We start from the raw sequence: 13903 nt of genomic DNA on the forward strand, positions 1-13903 counted from the left end.
GGTTTGGTCGGGGTTCTTCCGTGAGCTGTCCGTTCCAAGGTCGCCTGCACATTCCCTGAGGACTGACTTTGCTTGCACATTCCCTGAGGACTGACTTTGCACCATGCATCGTGCATCATTTTATTTGCATGCCGCCTTTCCATACTTCAAACCACGTTCAAGGTGACTTACAATCTGAAAAAAATTACAAACATCGCAAAAGTGGTGTTGTTTAGTTGTTTATTCGTGTCTGACTCTTCGTGACCCCATGGACCAGAGCACGTCAGGCACTCCTGTCTTCCACTGCCTCCCGCAGTTTGGTCAAACTCATGCTGGTAGCTTTAAGAACACTGTCCAACCATCTCGTCCTCTGTCTTCCCCTTCTCCTTGTGCCCTCCATCTTTCCCAACATCTGGGTCTTTTCCAGGGAGTCTTCTCTTTTCAAGAGGTGGCCAAAGTATTGGAGCCTCAGCTTCACGATCTGTCCTTCCAGTGAGGACTCAGGGCTGATTTCCTTAAGAATGGATGCATTTGATCTTCTTGCAGTCCATGGGGCTCTTAAGAATCTCCTCCAGCACCATAATTCAAAAGCATCAGTTATTCGGCGATCAGCCTTCTTTATGGTCCAGCTCTCACTTCCATACATCACTACTGGGGAAACCATAGCTTTAACTATACGGACCTTTGTTGGCAAGGTGATGTCTCTGCTTTTTAAGATGCTGTCTAGGTTTGTCATTGCTTTTCTCCCAAGAAGCAGGTGTCTTTTAATTTTGTGACTACTGTTTTAATTTTGTGACTGCTGTCACCATCTGCAGTGATCATGGAATCGCAAAAGTAGTCACAAACAATAAATAAAATGCACCAAAAAGTACACAATGACCCCCGCCCCTAAAAATACCCCAGTCCAAGAGTCTGTTCAGCAGCCTCAGCTTTGGCAGCTGAAGTCAGTCAGAGCCCATGGGAAAATGGAACTTCCAGGACTCACAGCCAAGATGGTCAAGCATCTCAATACGATATTGAACCTCCTCTACCGTTAAAAGTTTCCATTTTTGAAGAGGCTGGTGGACATGGCTCAGTCTGGGACCAAACAACCTCCTCTTCAACCATCCCTAGTTGTACTACTTCAGACCACAGTCTGATGTGGTCCAGCCCAGTCACAGATATCTAAGACAGGGACTTGGGTTCTCCTTTCTTCCCCAGAGAAGTTCTGAGAGCTCCAGCCAAGTGCAGGGAGGACATCAGTTCATGCACCCATATCCAGTCCCATCACCAGTTGCCAGCTGGTGTTCCAGGCTAGAGCAAAGGCCTTCTAGAACCTCCTCTTTTCTGTGGGGTGGGAGGAGGCTGCCCCAGGTGTCCCCTTCAGGAAAGGGAAGTGCTGTAGGCCCTGTCAGTAGCTAAGCCCTGTTCAGGCATTTACCTGCCCCACCCCACCCCACAGAACTAAATGAGGCAGAGGGCAAGGCATGTTCTCTCCCACTGCATTCCCATTGCTCAGCCCCATCAACTTCCATGAATCGGAAGGGTAACTAGAGGAGTTGTACTGGGAACCTGCTCTCCTCATTGGGCTCCCCATATGATTTATAACCCTGCCCAGTTAGGTTTTGCATTGTGCCGGGAGCTTACATGGGTAGAGCAGACTTTAATCCAGCAAATGGCTCAAAAATTACTCAAGGGAAATTATTCATCGACTGTAAATAACGGAGATTGATGGATTGATTTTCAGGGAGCTCACAGGTTGGAGACAATGTTCTGGTTCAGAAGGTTAAAGAAAGAGAAAGAGACTTGGCTATTTTTTTTTTTAAGGTTCTGCTCTAAGAAGAACTGACAGAGAAAATGAGGGTAGAAGAGGAAACATATGTGATAACTGGGGGATAGATGAATATTAAATTATAGAGTTTGAGATCCTAAAGCAGGCATGTCCAAAGTCTGTTTCAGGGGCCTAGTGTGGTTGGTTTAATCTGGCCACTGTGGCAGTTTATATCCTGGGGTAAAATTCTCCCCAAAATCTCCACAACTTCAATCTTAAAAAAAAAAGGTCAACAACATTGGTTGGCCCTTCACTTCATCAAATCTGGCCCTCTTTGAAAAAAAGTTTGGGCACCACTGAAGAAAGAGAGTAGCGAGACAGAGTCTAGGCTTTAGAACAGCAGGAGCCTAAATGAAATAGGAGATAAAGGAGGAAATTGAGATTTTTGGCAGTGCTAAAACAGTTGTTTTGAAATGTGTTTTCTTGAAGGTGTTAAGAAATGTGAGAGTGGCCCCTGTCTAAAATGATTTCAACAAGGGACATCCTGTTTTGGGGCAGGGAATCAGACTGCATCATCCATCCAGCTGCGGGATCCTTCTAATCCACTCAGAAATGCAAAAACCCTCCAGTAGAAAGTTGTCATACTTTGGCAGGCTGTTTTAGGACTAATTCTAATACTTTTCATGGTCAGTCAGTGACCGCTTACATATAGAAAATGAGCATTAGCTTGAATTATTCATTCAAGAGTGCAGGATCCAGGAGAGAAGATAACAGCTACTTCACTCCTCTCTGGTTGTATTGCACTGAGCCAAGCCTTGGTTCAACTTCATGTGTCATCTCAGCCAAGACTCCCAGTTTAGATCCTGGACAAACCACAGGTTGGAAATCGCAGAACACAGAGCTTGCTTACAGCTCAGGGTCCGTCTGGAGAGAGCTAAACCTGGCTTTGAGCCAGCACAGCAGCAAAATCACCAGGGAAGAATGAAGCAGACGCAATCTCCACTCCCAGAACTCACATGCTCGTTCATTCACGTTAAGCTGTGGTTTCGCTTAGTGTAACACGTGAACCAAACCAATGGGAGTTTCATTTGAGAGTAAGTTATTAATGTTAAATAACTTCTGTGCGGGCAGCTACAAAATAGCTGACTTGAGGCATCTGGTCTGCTAAATGTGGATATATTTAACATTCTGAGCTGAAAGAGAACATCTGCGGGAAACTGCTCAGTTTGTAATTTGAGTGTTATAAAATGGATGCATTCATATATGAATCGTATTTATGAACGTTGGCGATATTACGAGCAGAATCAAAAAGGAATCTCAGACTTGGCTCATGAGTTCTTACGAACTAACATTACAAGTGCAATCCATTCTCCATATTTAGAATTTGGTTATTAGACTATAAATTGTTGTTAGTTTCTAACTTTTCATTGTTCCTTTATTTTTTGCCATGTAGGTGTTATAAAACCATTTTTTAAAACAACAGCTTGTCCATATGGATGCATTCATGGAATGACAATTGGGGTGGCAGTGGCAAAAAAATATTTTTAAAGAAGAAGTAGAGGAAGAGAAGAACAGGACACTATCCTGATAAGGATGTGAATTGTTACTTCCCCAGTGATCAGATTGATCATTTCATGAGTGGGGAGGGGGCAAGAATCAGCTGTGGAGGAGGGGCTGTGTGCAACCGAAAGGGTGAGGCCCTTGGCAAGTGAACCTGGCCCCCAGGTCAAAGGGGGCTAGGCATCCTTGCTTTGAAATTAGGTGCTCTCTATTTCAAGGTACAGGGGACGCAGGTGGTGCTGTGGGTAAAAGCCTCAGCGCCTAGGGCTTGCCGATCGAAAGGTCGGCAGTTCGAATCCCTGCGGCGGGGTGTGCTCCCGTCGTTCGGTCCCAGCGCCTGCCAACCTAGCAGTTCGAAAGCACCCCCGGGTGCAAGTAGATAAATAGGGACCGCTTACAAGCGGGAAGGTAAACGGCGTTTCCGTGTGCGGCTCTGGTTCACCAGAGCAGCGATGTCACGCTGGCCACGTGACCCGGAAGTGTCTTCGGACAGCGCTGGCCCCCGGCCTCTTGAGTGAGATGGGCGCACAACCCTAGAGTCTGGCAAGACTGGCCCGTACGGGCAGGGGTACCTTTACCTTTACCTTTATTTCAAGGTACATATCACAAAGCAGGCAAGGGACACAAAGCACACAAGATATTTAGGGCAAAGCAGAGACGGCTCTTCAGTGAAGAGCTTTTGTTGTGTAGCAAAGTTCCTGACTTCAGCATATCAAAGGACACCGTCATACTTCAATTCATCACAGCAATGAAAGGTTTATTAACCTTATTCTTGTTTTTTTAGAGAAAGGGAGAAAGAAAATAGAACTTTCAAGGAGACATATTTAATAAGGGCTTTGGGAAAATTGACGGCCTAACTACAAACTGTATTGAGACGCCTGTGGTGCTTTGATGCCTTTGAACTGCCAGGAAAGCCATTATCTAGATTACATTTTATTATGTTTTCTGCTTTTTCATCCTGATAAGGTTTAATGCAGGATCATTACATATGAGAATAGATTTAATCCTGTTTTCTTAGCAGGCTTTAAGGACACCAAGGGGATTATTCATATAATAAGATGCAAGGTTGCTATGGAAAACTCTATAGCAACCCAACATCTTCACAAAAGCAAGCAGCCACTTGTGACAGCAATCTAAATGTACATTTATTTTAGTGTCATTTTTATCGACACTCTTAGTCTCTCATTTTGACAAGATGCTAAAATATATTTTGCTGCCTTTGCTTGAACAAAATTAACACTGTAGTCCTGGAATAGAAACAGTTCATAAAAATATTGGGAAATAATAATAATAACAGTGGTTTAGCAAAATAAAATTCTAAACTAACATAAAAAATGCTTTATTTCCCCCACAAGAAAATATTGCTACTTTTTCACAAGTATTATCATTTATCATTTATTATTTACCTTGCAGTGATTTACTTCATAATGAAGTGTGATGTAATAGTCAGAAAACCTGCTACTAAATGTTTGTGCTGGCTAAATTGCCTGGCATCAGTGGCATCAATGCATACGGTTTGAAATTAAGAGGCCCTGGTAGTTATATACTAGATACTCATAGTTAATAATACATCAAGCCTCAGGATAGGGGTGTAACAGATCACATCAGCAAGGCATGCTCTATCTAAAATAAAGCACTGATTTTCAAGGTATGAAAAAGTGACTTACTTTGACAGAATCATGCCCTAATTAAATGGCTTTCTTCTTATACCATGAGCAGTGTGTGGCAAAATATTTTAATGAGGAAATGAATTGTAATGGATTTTATGCACTTCTGAAATATATGGTTTCTAGCTGTATTCCAAGTTAATATCCAGCTGTTCCCCATTATGCTAGGTGATGTTTTCCCAGTGCTCAACCCCACACATCCCCAGTTAATTCATTCTCCTTTCCACACAAAAAGTCCAAAAGGGATTCTCCAGTTGTTATTATTGTGAAATGTTAAGAATAGTCTTCCTCCAGTCCAGTATGTCGAATTTATCTCCGAAAAAAATCCAGCATCCATTATTAGCATAATAATCCATAGTTATTTACTAGTTGTATATTAATTCCTACCCAATTCCATATCTTCCAATCCCTTTTTATGTTGGCCATGATTTCCCATCCTAATTTAACAGGAGAGAATGAGAAAAAAGAGACTCCTCTTTCTATTTATTCCATTATTTTTCCAAGTATATCACCATCCCCTCCCTCTAAATTCACTCTAAATTGTGTACAGAATCCTTTCTCTCTCAGTTCTATCTCTGCCATTTCAAAATGTTTCTTAATGTCTCTGTCAATGGTTTCATTATCATCCCCTCCATTTCATCATCTGCTGCCTCCCGTTTTACTATTCCACTCTCATGTTCTGGCAGATGTTGATCAGTACACACCCACACACACCCTCCGCAAAGGCTCTGTGTATTCTTTGGTCTGGTCTTTCTCCGATCAATTTCCATTCCCCATTTTATCCGTCTTATCTCTGAGGTCTTTCAGTTGCTCATCCAATAATTGCTGCACAATACCAACAATCAGTGGTGTGTTTTGTTAGTTTGTTAACAGTCTCCACCTTGAAAACTTGCATCTGTCTCTTTCAGAAGTGCCTTCTTTCCGCAGATGAAGTTTCATTTTTGCCAGCACTGCACAAAAGGGACAGAGAGTTAAAAGTAATATAAAATGAAGATTCTTAACCAGAACTCTATTATCCATTCATGATCTTTCTAAGACAGAAAAAAATTAGAATAAGCTTTTTGCTTTATTTTTCAGTCTGTTTGTTAATGCCTCTTCTTATGCCAGCAGTCAGTCTGCATTCCAGTTGAACTATTAATTGGCAGACCAATCACCACAGTCGTAATTCATCCCAATCTCCAAAGTAATTAAAAGAAGGGAAGTTTAGCTGACCTGATGGCCTGAGGCTATTCAGGACTATTATGTGGTGTCTGGGCATGATGGTAGATTGGGAGGGAGAAATGGTTTCCACTGAATGGAAACCTTCAATGGCGCAGACTCATATCACCCAACTTACCACTGATGGGAATGTGCCTGGCTCCAGTAAACACACCATTGGTCACCCATGTTAAACTTCCTTTGAATTCCTGCCCTTACCCGTCCCACCCTTGGCATGATGTAGGCTGAAAGGTGTAGGGGAGGGTGCCCGTGGCTGTCCCAAAATGGCCTGATAGGCCAAATGGGGAGGTCTGCTGGGGCAATATTGCTCTGTGGGGTGGAGGTTCCCCACCCCTGTTGTAGTGGGGGGTTGAAGCCAAAGGTGCTGTGACTCTGCTAGAAGGCAGACTAGTGCACTTCTGTCTGAAAGCCAAAACGGGCCGGGCATTATTTCGGGCATGTCCAAAGTCTGTTTTGGGGGCCTAATCTGGCCCGCCAGGAGGTTTACTCCCGCCCCTGTGGCAGTTTATTTCCTGGGGTATCCTAAAAAAAACCAAAAAACCTCAGCAACTTCAATCCTTAAGCCTCAACAACTATGGTCGGCCCTTTGTTCGGCCCTCACGACCCTTCACTTCATCAAATCTGGCCCTCTTTGAAAAACGTTTGGACACCACTGCATTATTAGATTTCTCTTTTTGTTAAAAGCAGCTACAGTGGTGCCCTGCAAGACGAATGCCTCGCAAGACGGAAAACTCGCTAGATGAAAGAGTTTTCCATTTTGGAGGTGCTTCGCAAAACGAATCTCCTATGGGCTTGCTTCGCAAGCCGAAAATGTCTTGCGAGTTCCTGCGGGTTTTCCCCCCTCCCCCTTTTTCTAAGCCGCTAAGCCACTTATCAGCTGATCCGATAAGCCACTAAAAGCCGCTAATAGCACTAATCCGCTAATCCGTCAATGGGCTTGCTTCGCAAGATGAAAAAACCGCTAGACGAAGAGAATCACAGAACGGATTCTTTTCGTCTTGCGAGGCACCACTGTATAGGGGATATCATACTCGACTGGGACTGGGACACAGGCTGTGGGAGTTAAACTCCCCCCTCCTCAGTGCCATTTCTCTAATTTTATTCACCCCTCAAAGCTGCTGTTTGATCAAGGCCAGAATATCTGTGGTGCAACTGGAGCAATTGTTTTGTTATTAGGATGGTTTGTCTTATTACTGCACTTCATAAGCTTTTTTAGCTGAAAAGCTCTGTCTATTGCAGTTGTATAGTATACAAAAAAAAATTAAAATACTGATGCTTCAGGACAGTGGAGGTTCCTTCGCCCCTGGTGGCTACAAGCCTAAAATAACTCCTTAGGAATCAACTGCCTGGGCACACTAACCTGAGCATAAGCTCAATTGAACACAAGTGGGATTTATGCATCTGGAACATGCAGTCATCAGGCCAGATTCAGATTGGTTCAAGCCTTGAGGCTGTACTCATTTGGGAGGAGGCAGAAGAACATGACTCTGTATCGTACAAAGATGCATCGCTCCCGTAAAAGGAACCATATTATTATTATCATTTATTTATTAGTTCATCAATTAAATCTCCACGCTATCCTTCATGTGAAGATCACAGGCCACTTTATTGTAAAGGGCAGTTTACAGTATGGCACATGGTTTCTAGCGATTTCATGCTCCCTTAGCTATCTTCACAACAGGAGAGGAGGTGAGCAAAAACAGAGATGAATTAAGTGAAAGAAAGTTTAATCTGTGTAACGACACATGTTCAGAGTATTTTCGTTTTTGTTTATTAAAGTTGGCAAAATGCTGCTTCCTGGTGTTTTGCTGAGAGTTGTGAAACTCTGCCAGCTCAAGAATATTTTATTGTAGTCCACAAAAGCTTATGCTGTAATTAATTAGTCTTTAGACTTGCTATGTGGAACCTTTGGGGGGAGAAAGAGGGCCTTTTGGGGTAATTGCACCAGGGCCCCCAACCACTGCATTTGACTTCCTGGAGAAAACATACATTTAAAGGTGGACATGTGTCCGGCTTTACAGAGGATAGTCCTCTATTAGAAGGTGCTCTGCATTTAGTGTAGTTTCAAGGGAAATGATGCTAAGAAGGGGAGGCAGGCAGGACTCGGAATTTGCCCGTCAACCGTTTGCACCAGGACAGGCCAAGCAGGCAGTCGAGGGCACCTGGTCACAGTGTCTTCTCCTATCGTATCTCTCCCTTTGGCCAATGGGAGCTGTCACCCAGAAGATCTGGAAGGCACCAGCTTGGAGAAACCTGATTTAGAGGAAGGCGTTTCTGGTTTTCAGGGCATTTTATCTTTTTATCTCTGTCCTGGCAGCAGGGAAAAAAAGAGAGAGGTGAATTTGGGCCTCTGGTGTGCCTTAATGTACCGTATTTTTTGCTCTATAAGACTCACTTTTTCCCTCCTAAAAAGTAAGGGGAAATGTGTGTGCGTCTTATGGAGCGAATGCAGGCTGCGCAGCTATCCCAGAAGCCAGAACAGCAAGAGGGATTGCTGCTTTCACTGTGCAGCGATCCCTCTTGCTGTTCTGGCTTCTGAGATTCAGAATATTTTTTTTCTTGTTTTCCTCCTACAAAAACTAGGTGCGTCTTGTGGTCTGGTGCGTCTTATAGAGCAAAAAATGCGGTAGTTTTAGAACTGCATATGCCCTAGCCCAGGGGTGCTCAAACTTTTTTGAAAGAGGGCCAGATTTGATGAAATGAACATGCGTGAGGGCTGACCAAGAAATAAACTGCCACAGGGGCCAGATTAGGCCCCCAAAACGGACTTTGGACATGCTGGCCCTATCCGTATTTGAGAACAGCTCTGAAATCCTCTAAAGATTCCACCATGACTTGAGATGACGGGAGGCTGTGCCTTTGTTGTGCTCTCCCTATCTCTCTCTCTCTGCCTCTATTCCTTCCATCCCTCTAAATCAGTGGTTCCATTTGGTGGCCTGGGGGGGGGGTTGCCTATCCCAACCAGGGGGTCTGCGGCACCATTCACATAGCAAAAGCTACCATAGAGAAATCAAGAATGTCAAAAGTAGGGGGTCCACGGCTTGGCTTTTGAAAAACAGGGATTTACGGACCCTGACGGTTAGGTCCTGTCGCGGATGACTCTGGGGTTGCGGCACTCATCTCGCTTTACTGGCCAAGGGAGCCGACGTTTGTCCACAGTTTTTCCGGGTCATGCGGCCAGCATGACTGAGCCGCTTCTGGCGAAACCAGAACAGCGCACGGAAACACTGTTTACCTTTCCACCGGAGTGGTACCTATTGATCTACTTGCACTTTGACGTCCTTTCGAACTGCTAGGTTGGCAGGACTTAGCTAATTGGGAACCACCGCTCTAAAGCACACAAACACACACCCCTTAAGACCTTTTAATTCTGCAGATGTTCTTAAGAATCTGCTGTTCTTTCCCCCTTAATAAATATTTCTTCCCCCCACCCTTCTCTTTAAAAATATTTGAATAATTTTATGTGATTTTGGTATTTAAAAAAATGTTCCGGGAGTCTCCAGGGTATTGTTTGGTCTCGTAAAATACCCTAAACACCAACTGTTGGGTAGGCATACATATATATATGGCCTGGATCAAAAGCATTGCATCATTTGAGATGTGGGGGGCTCTGCTATTTAGAGAGGGGGAATTAAAATCCCAGAAGACCTCGGGCATGTCTAAAGCAGCATTTTAGATCTTCGCCTTTGGTTTCAATCTAGGTAAAATTGGTTGAACTGAAGTCCCATTCAAGTGGGCCAGAAGTTTTCCCACGGCAAGTATTTCCAGCTCCTTAAGAAAGCTTCCCACACAGTTGGAGATTTATGGGTTTAAGACAACAGAAACATAATAATTAAAACAAAATACACTATAGGCTTTTTTTAAAATTCACTCCATTATTAATCACCTCATGAGATGGCCCCAAACTGCTCCATTTCTCAGCTGAAGAGAGGCAAAGCACTTTATGTTTGATTAATGGCACTTGAGAACTTGAGGAAAATGTTCATGTAATTTCTGGGTGAGAATAAAACATTACGATATGATGAATTAACCTTCTAAAGAAATTGTTTAAAATCATGCCAACAAGTGTGGGAAATCTTTCTTTCTCTGTCTCTCTCTTTTTTTTAACCAACCACAGAAAATTATATCAATTATGAGGAACTAATGTTTCCATACTTTACAAAAGATATTCTCAAGTAATTTTATTATCCCAAAATGTCTATTCTTTTCCAAGCATAACTTCAAAAAAAGTAAGCAGGCCAACAGGGAAGGAAACTAAAGGCACTTCCAGGCCCTTGCTATATTTGAGGGGTTGAGATTCAGTTGTATACCAACCAATTCAGATTGCACAATTAAAGGGCCTTCTAGACTGGTATTTCACTGTGGCACATTAGAGTTAGTTGTGGATATATACTGATTAATAAATTATTCCATGATGTGTCCCTAACACAACCACATTATTCCTGTCATATAGCATATAGCACAAAAAATGCAGGACAAAAAAAACCCCAGCAGTGTAGGTGGTATGACTTGTTACAGGATTTCAGCAGGAAATTACAGGATATGGACTGACTAAAAATGAAGCAATTATATGCCTGCCCCAACACATTTGCAGGCACAAATAATATTGAAAGTGGGGTTGTATATGACTGCCCTGATCCCACTGTGACCACAAATAATCATGAATGTGCAATAGAAAGAACGTCTACAGGGGCCGAAATTGGATTTGGTGCTCTTGTGCAACAAAGTGGACTTTTTGCAGTACAGAAAGTGATGGAAAAGTGCAAGAGAAAGTGTGGGATAACAATGAGGAATACAGGTGATCAAAAAATAATATTTAATTCAAAAGAATGGCAAAGTTAGCCAGGAATTTCAGAATGCATCCGTGGTTTTTTGAATTCTTTTCTCTTTACAGTACCTCATCTTCTATATAACATTTGTACCTGGGCAGGACATCTATGACCTGTTGTTGTACATTATGCAGTACTCATCTTGGCACTGTAGATTGATGGCCTCTTCTGACACCATGTTGCACGACATTATGACATTGTGTCCTTTGTTGAGACGGCGATGGTATATTACAGTGTCATCTCTGTAGTCACTATAAATATTTATGCGTGTCAGCTTCTGAACATCTCCTCTTGGCTCTTTTCTCATATTTTTGTGTTGATAACACCTGCTTCAGCTTACTCCTTTTTGATGGGCTGGCTCTGATGGGGCATTTGCAAATATTATTTTACTCTGGTTCAGGTTATCATACATTTTAATACACATGCATGCATCTTTCTGAGTGGAGACTACTAAACTGAGGATTAAAACTTGTTAATTTCCCTGTCATTCCATGAATATTTCATTGGCAGGATCTCAGTCCCAATCAGAGCGCCCGGGGATTCAGACTTGATGGCAATTCCTGCTCCTGCTCCATCTCTCCTGGGTGCCTGAGAGATCAGTGTAGCTATAGGGTGTGCATCACTCGGGTGTCTCAATCTGTCCTTGGGGTCCCCTGCATTAGCTGACCGCTGCCCTTTATCTCACAATCCCTACCCCTCTCCTCCCCTTGTGAGCCAGTGCGCTAACCTGCCCCCATCCCCCTCTTCACCTCCTTCCAAAAATGGAAGTCCTTGAGAAATTGCCTGCTGCTAATGAATTGCGATGGTGAGGAATTAATTTGAATCCCTCATACATACTAACCTATGTATGTCACCACATCCTATTAGCATTGCTTCCCTGAACTGTGATCGCTGCTTACAGCTTCTGTTGTGAAAGTAATTTGAAGGGTGGCTCACAAATATCTTCCTGTGCTGCTTTGTACAGTGTTCCAGGCAATTATTTTCCACCAATACTTCCAGGGATGCAAAACTGGTAACCATTAATAGCACCGTGTTCCTTTGTTTTGATTTTCTTTCTAATAAGAAAGCTTGTTGGCAATATTCAGCATGTTTAACAAAGAAAGTTGATGTCATTCAACATGATGTTTCTGGATCCGTGCTTAGCCACAAGGTTCAGGCTTCCAAGGACCTCACATGGGGCCTCGGAACAAAATAAAGACAAATCTCACATATGGCCCTAGGGGCATGGTAGCATGATATGGAAGGCAGTCGTACCTTGGAAGTCGAATGGAATCTGTTCCGCAAGTCTGTTTGACTTCCAAAACTTTCAGAAACCAAGGTGTGGCTTCCAATTGGCTGCAGGAAGCTCCTGCAGCCAATGGGAAACATTCCCGGATGTTCATGTTCCAAAGAATGTTCGCAAACCGGAACACTCACTTCAGGAGCCAAAACGTTTGACTCACAAGGCATTCGGGATCCAAGGTACGACTGTATACAGGTTTTATCTGTATGTTGTTGATTATTTTACTGTTTTATGCACATAGCTAAGAGATTTTATTTTTATTATTGAGCAGTTTACTGCATTCCTTAATTGAATAAACGTTGGTCTGCATGCTCCTCTGACCGGAAAGGAAAATAGACATTGGGAAGCAGATAGGCTGAAGGGCCAAGAAGAAAGAGATATTAGGAGGCAGAAGAGCTATGGAAGAGGTACACACAAAGCAGAAGTAGCTAAGAGATGGAAAAGTAAGCAACTTATTTTAACATGCCACCCTAATCTCGGCTGAGCGTCTGCACAAGATTCCAGGAGGTTCCAGACTCGCACTCAGAATTGTATTTCTGTTGGGAAATTGAGGCACAGCGGAGATTAGCATCTTTAAGAAATATGGTCTATTTACACATATTTACTATACCTAAAGCCTTCAATGGAGCAGGTGCAGAACACCCCAAGATTGTCTCTCATCGCCGCTTCCATAGCTCCAGCAGCCAGTCCTGCTCCCAGGTCTCTCGGGGCATCTTCCTCCAGGCAGCACCGCATGAAGTTGTTGTCCTTTCTCCTCCCCTTCCCAGCAAACTTTGTAGAAAACAGCTCCTCCCCATCTGTCCACTTGTGAGCGTCTTGCTAAGCTACTGCACTTGGTTTTGGAGTTTCCCTATGGAAGCAAGTGGGTGGAGCCATCCTCCCAACACCAGACCTACTGCTTCTTACCTTGATGGGTCTGAGCTGGTGGTGAGGTCATCTCCACGTGACCTGCCCTGCAGGAACCCTAGGTTGGTAGGCACTGCTCCCACCAGGGCAATTGCCCTGCCCCAGCCCTTTGCAAGTAAGCAGCAGAGATGTTGGTGTCATGGAGGCAGTTGCATGTGTCTGTTGTGCCCCACTAGGGCTTACCACCTGCTTTCAGGCGTGCCTGCAAAGCCTTCCCAGTTTGTCGTAAGAAATACTTCAGCATTCAGCTTTATGGTTCTGCAAGGGGAAATGGACTATTTTCTGAAGTATGTTCCCATGCCTTTTGAAGTTCCTGCTGCCTATAATTCACGTATACTGCTCCTGTCAGATGACAATTAAAGATTCCATAATATAGAATGTGAAAATTACGCCATCACTGGCGTGAATCAATAACGTGCCCTTACTTATGAATGCTCATGCAATTGTTTGCAGTTATGAATTTGATTACAGCTGCTTTATAGTGATGTGAATTCACAACAGTACCAGAATAAATAATGTACAATATTTATTTACTAAGCCAAACAGTCCTTGATGTTGCCAAAAGGAAAGTTTTTTTCTGGAGGAGCGTAGCAGTGTCCCTAAAATGCTAGATAACACATTTGCTGTCCTGTCTATATTTATGCTCAAATAATTTATTTAAATAATGTTGCTGCTGCGATCTTTATAGCTTCCTGCATTTTGCCACACAAAT

At 43.3% G+C, this 13903-nt stretch overlaps 1 protein-coding gene across 7 annotated transcripts in view; it reads left to right on the forward strand.

Annotated features, from left to right (window-relative positions):
• ENOX1 (ecto-NOX disulfide-thiol exchanger 1) overlaps positions 1 to 13903 on the forward strand; it is a 297090-nt gene that overhangs the window by 252576 nt on the left and 30611 nt on the right. The gene's annotated exons all lie outside the window — the stretch shown is intronic.

The sequence above is a fragment of the Podarcis vaucheri genome, assembly GCF_965113315.1.
Source record: "Podarcis vaucheri genome assembly, chromosome: 8".
Classification (NCBI taxonomy): Eukaryota; Metazoa; Chordata; class Lepidosauria; order Squamata; family Lacertidae; genus Podarcis; species Podarcis vaucheri.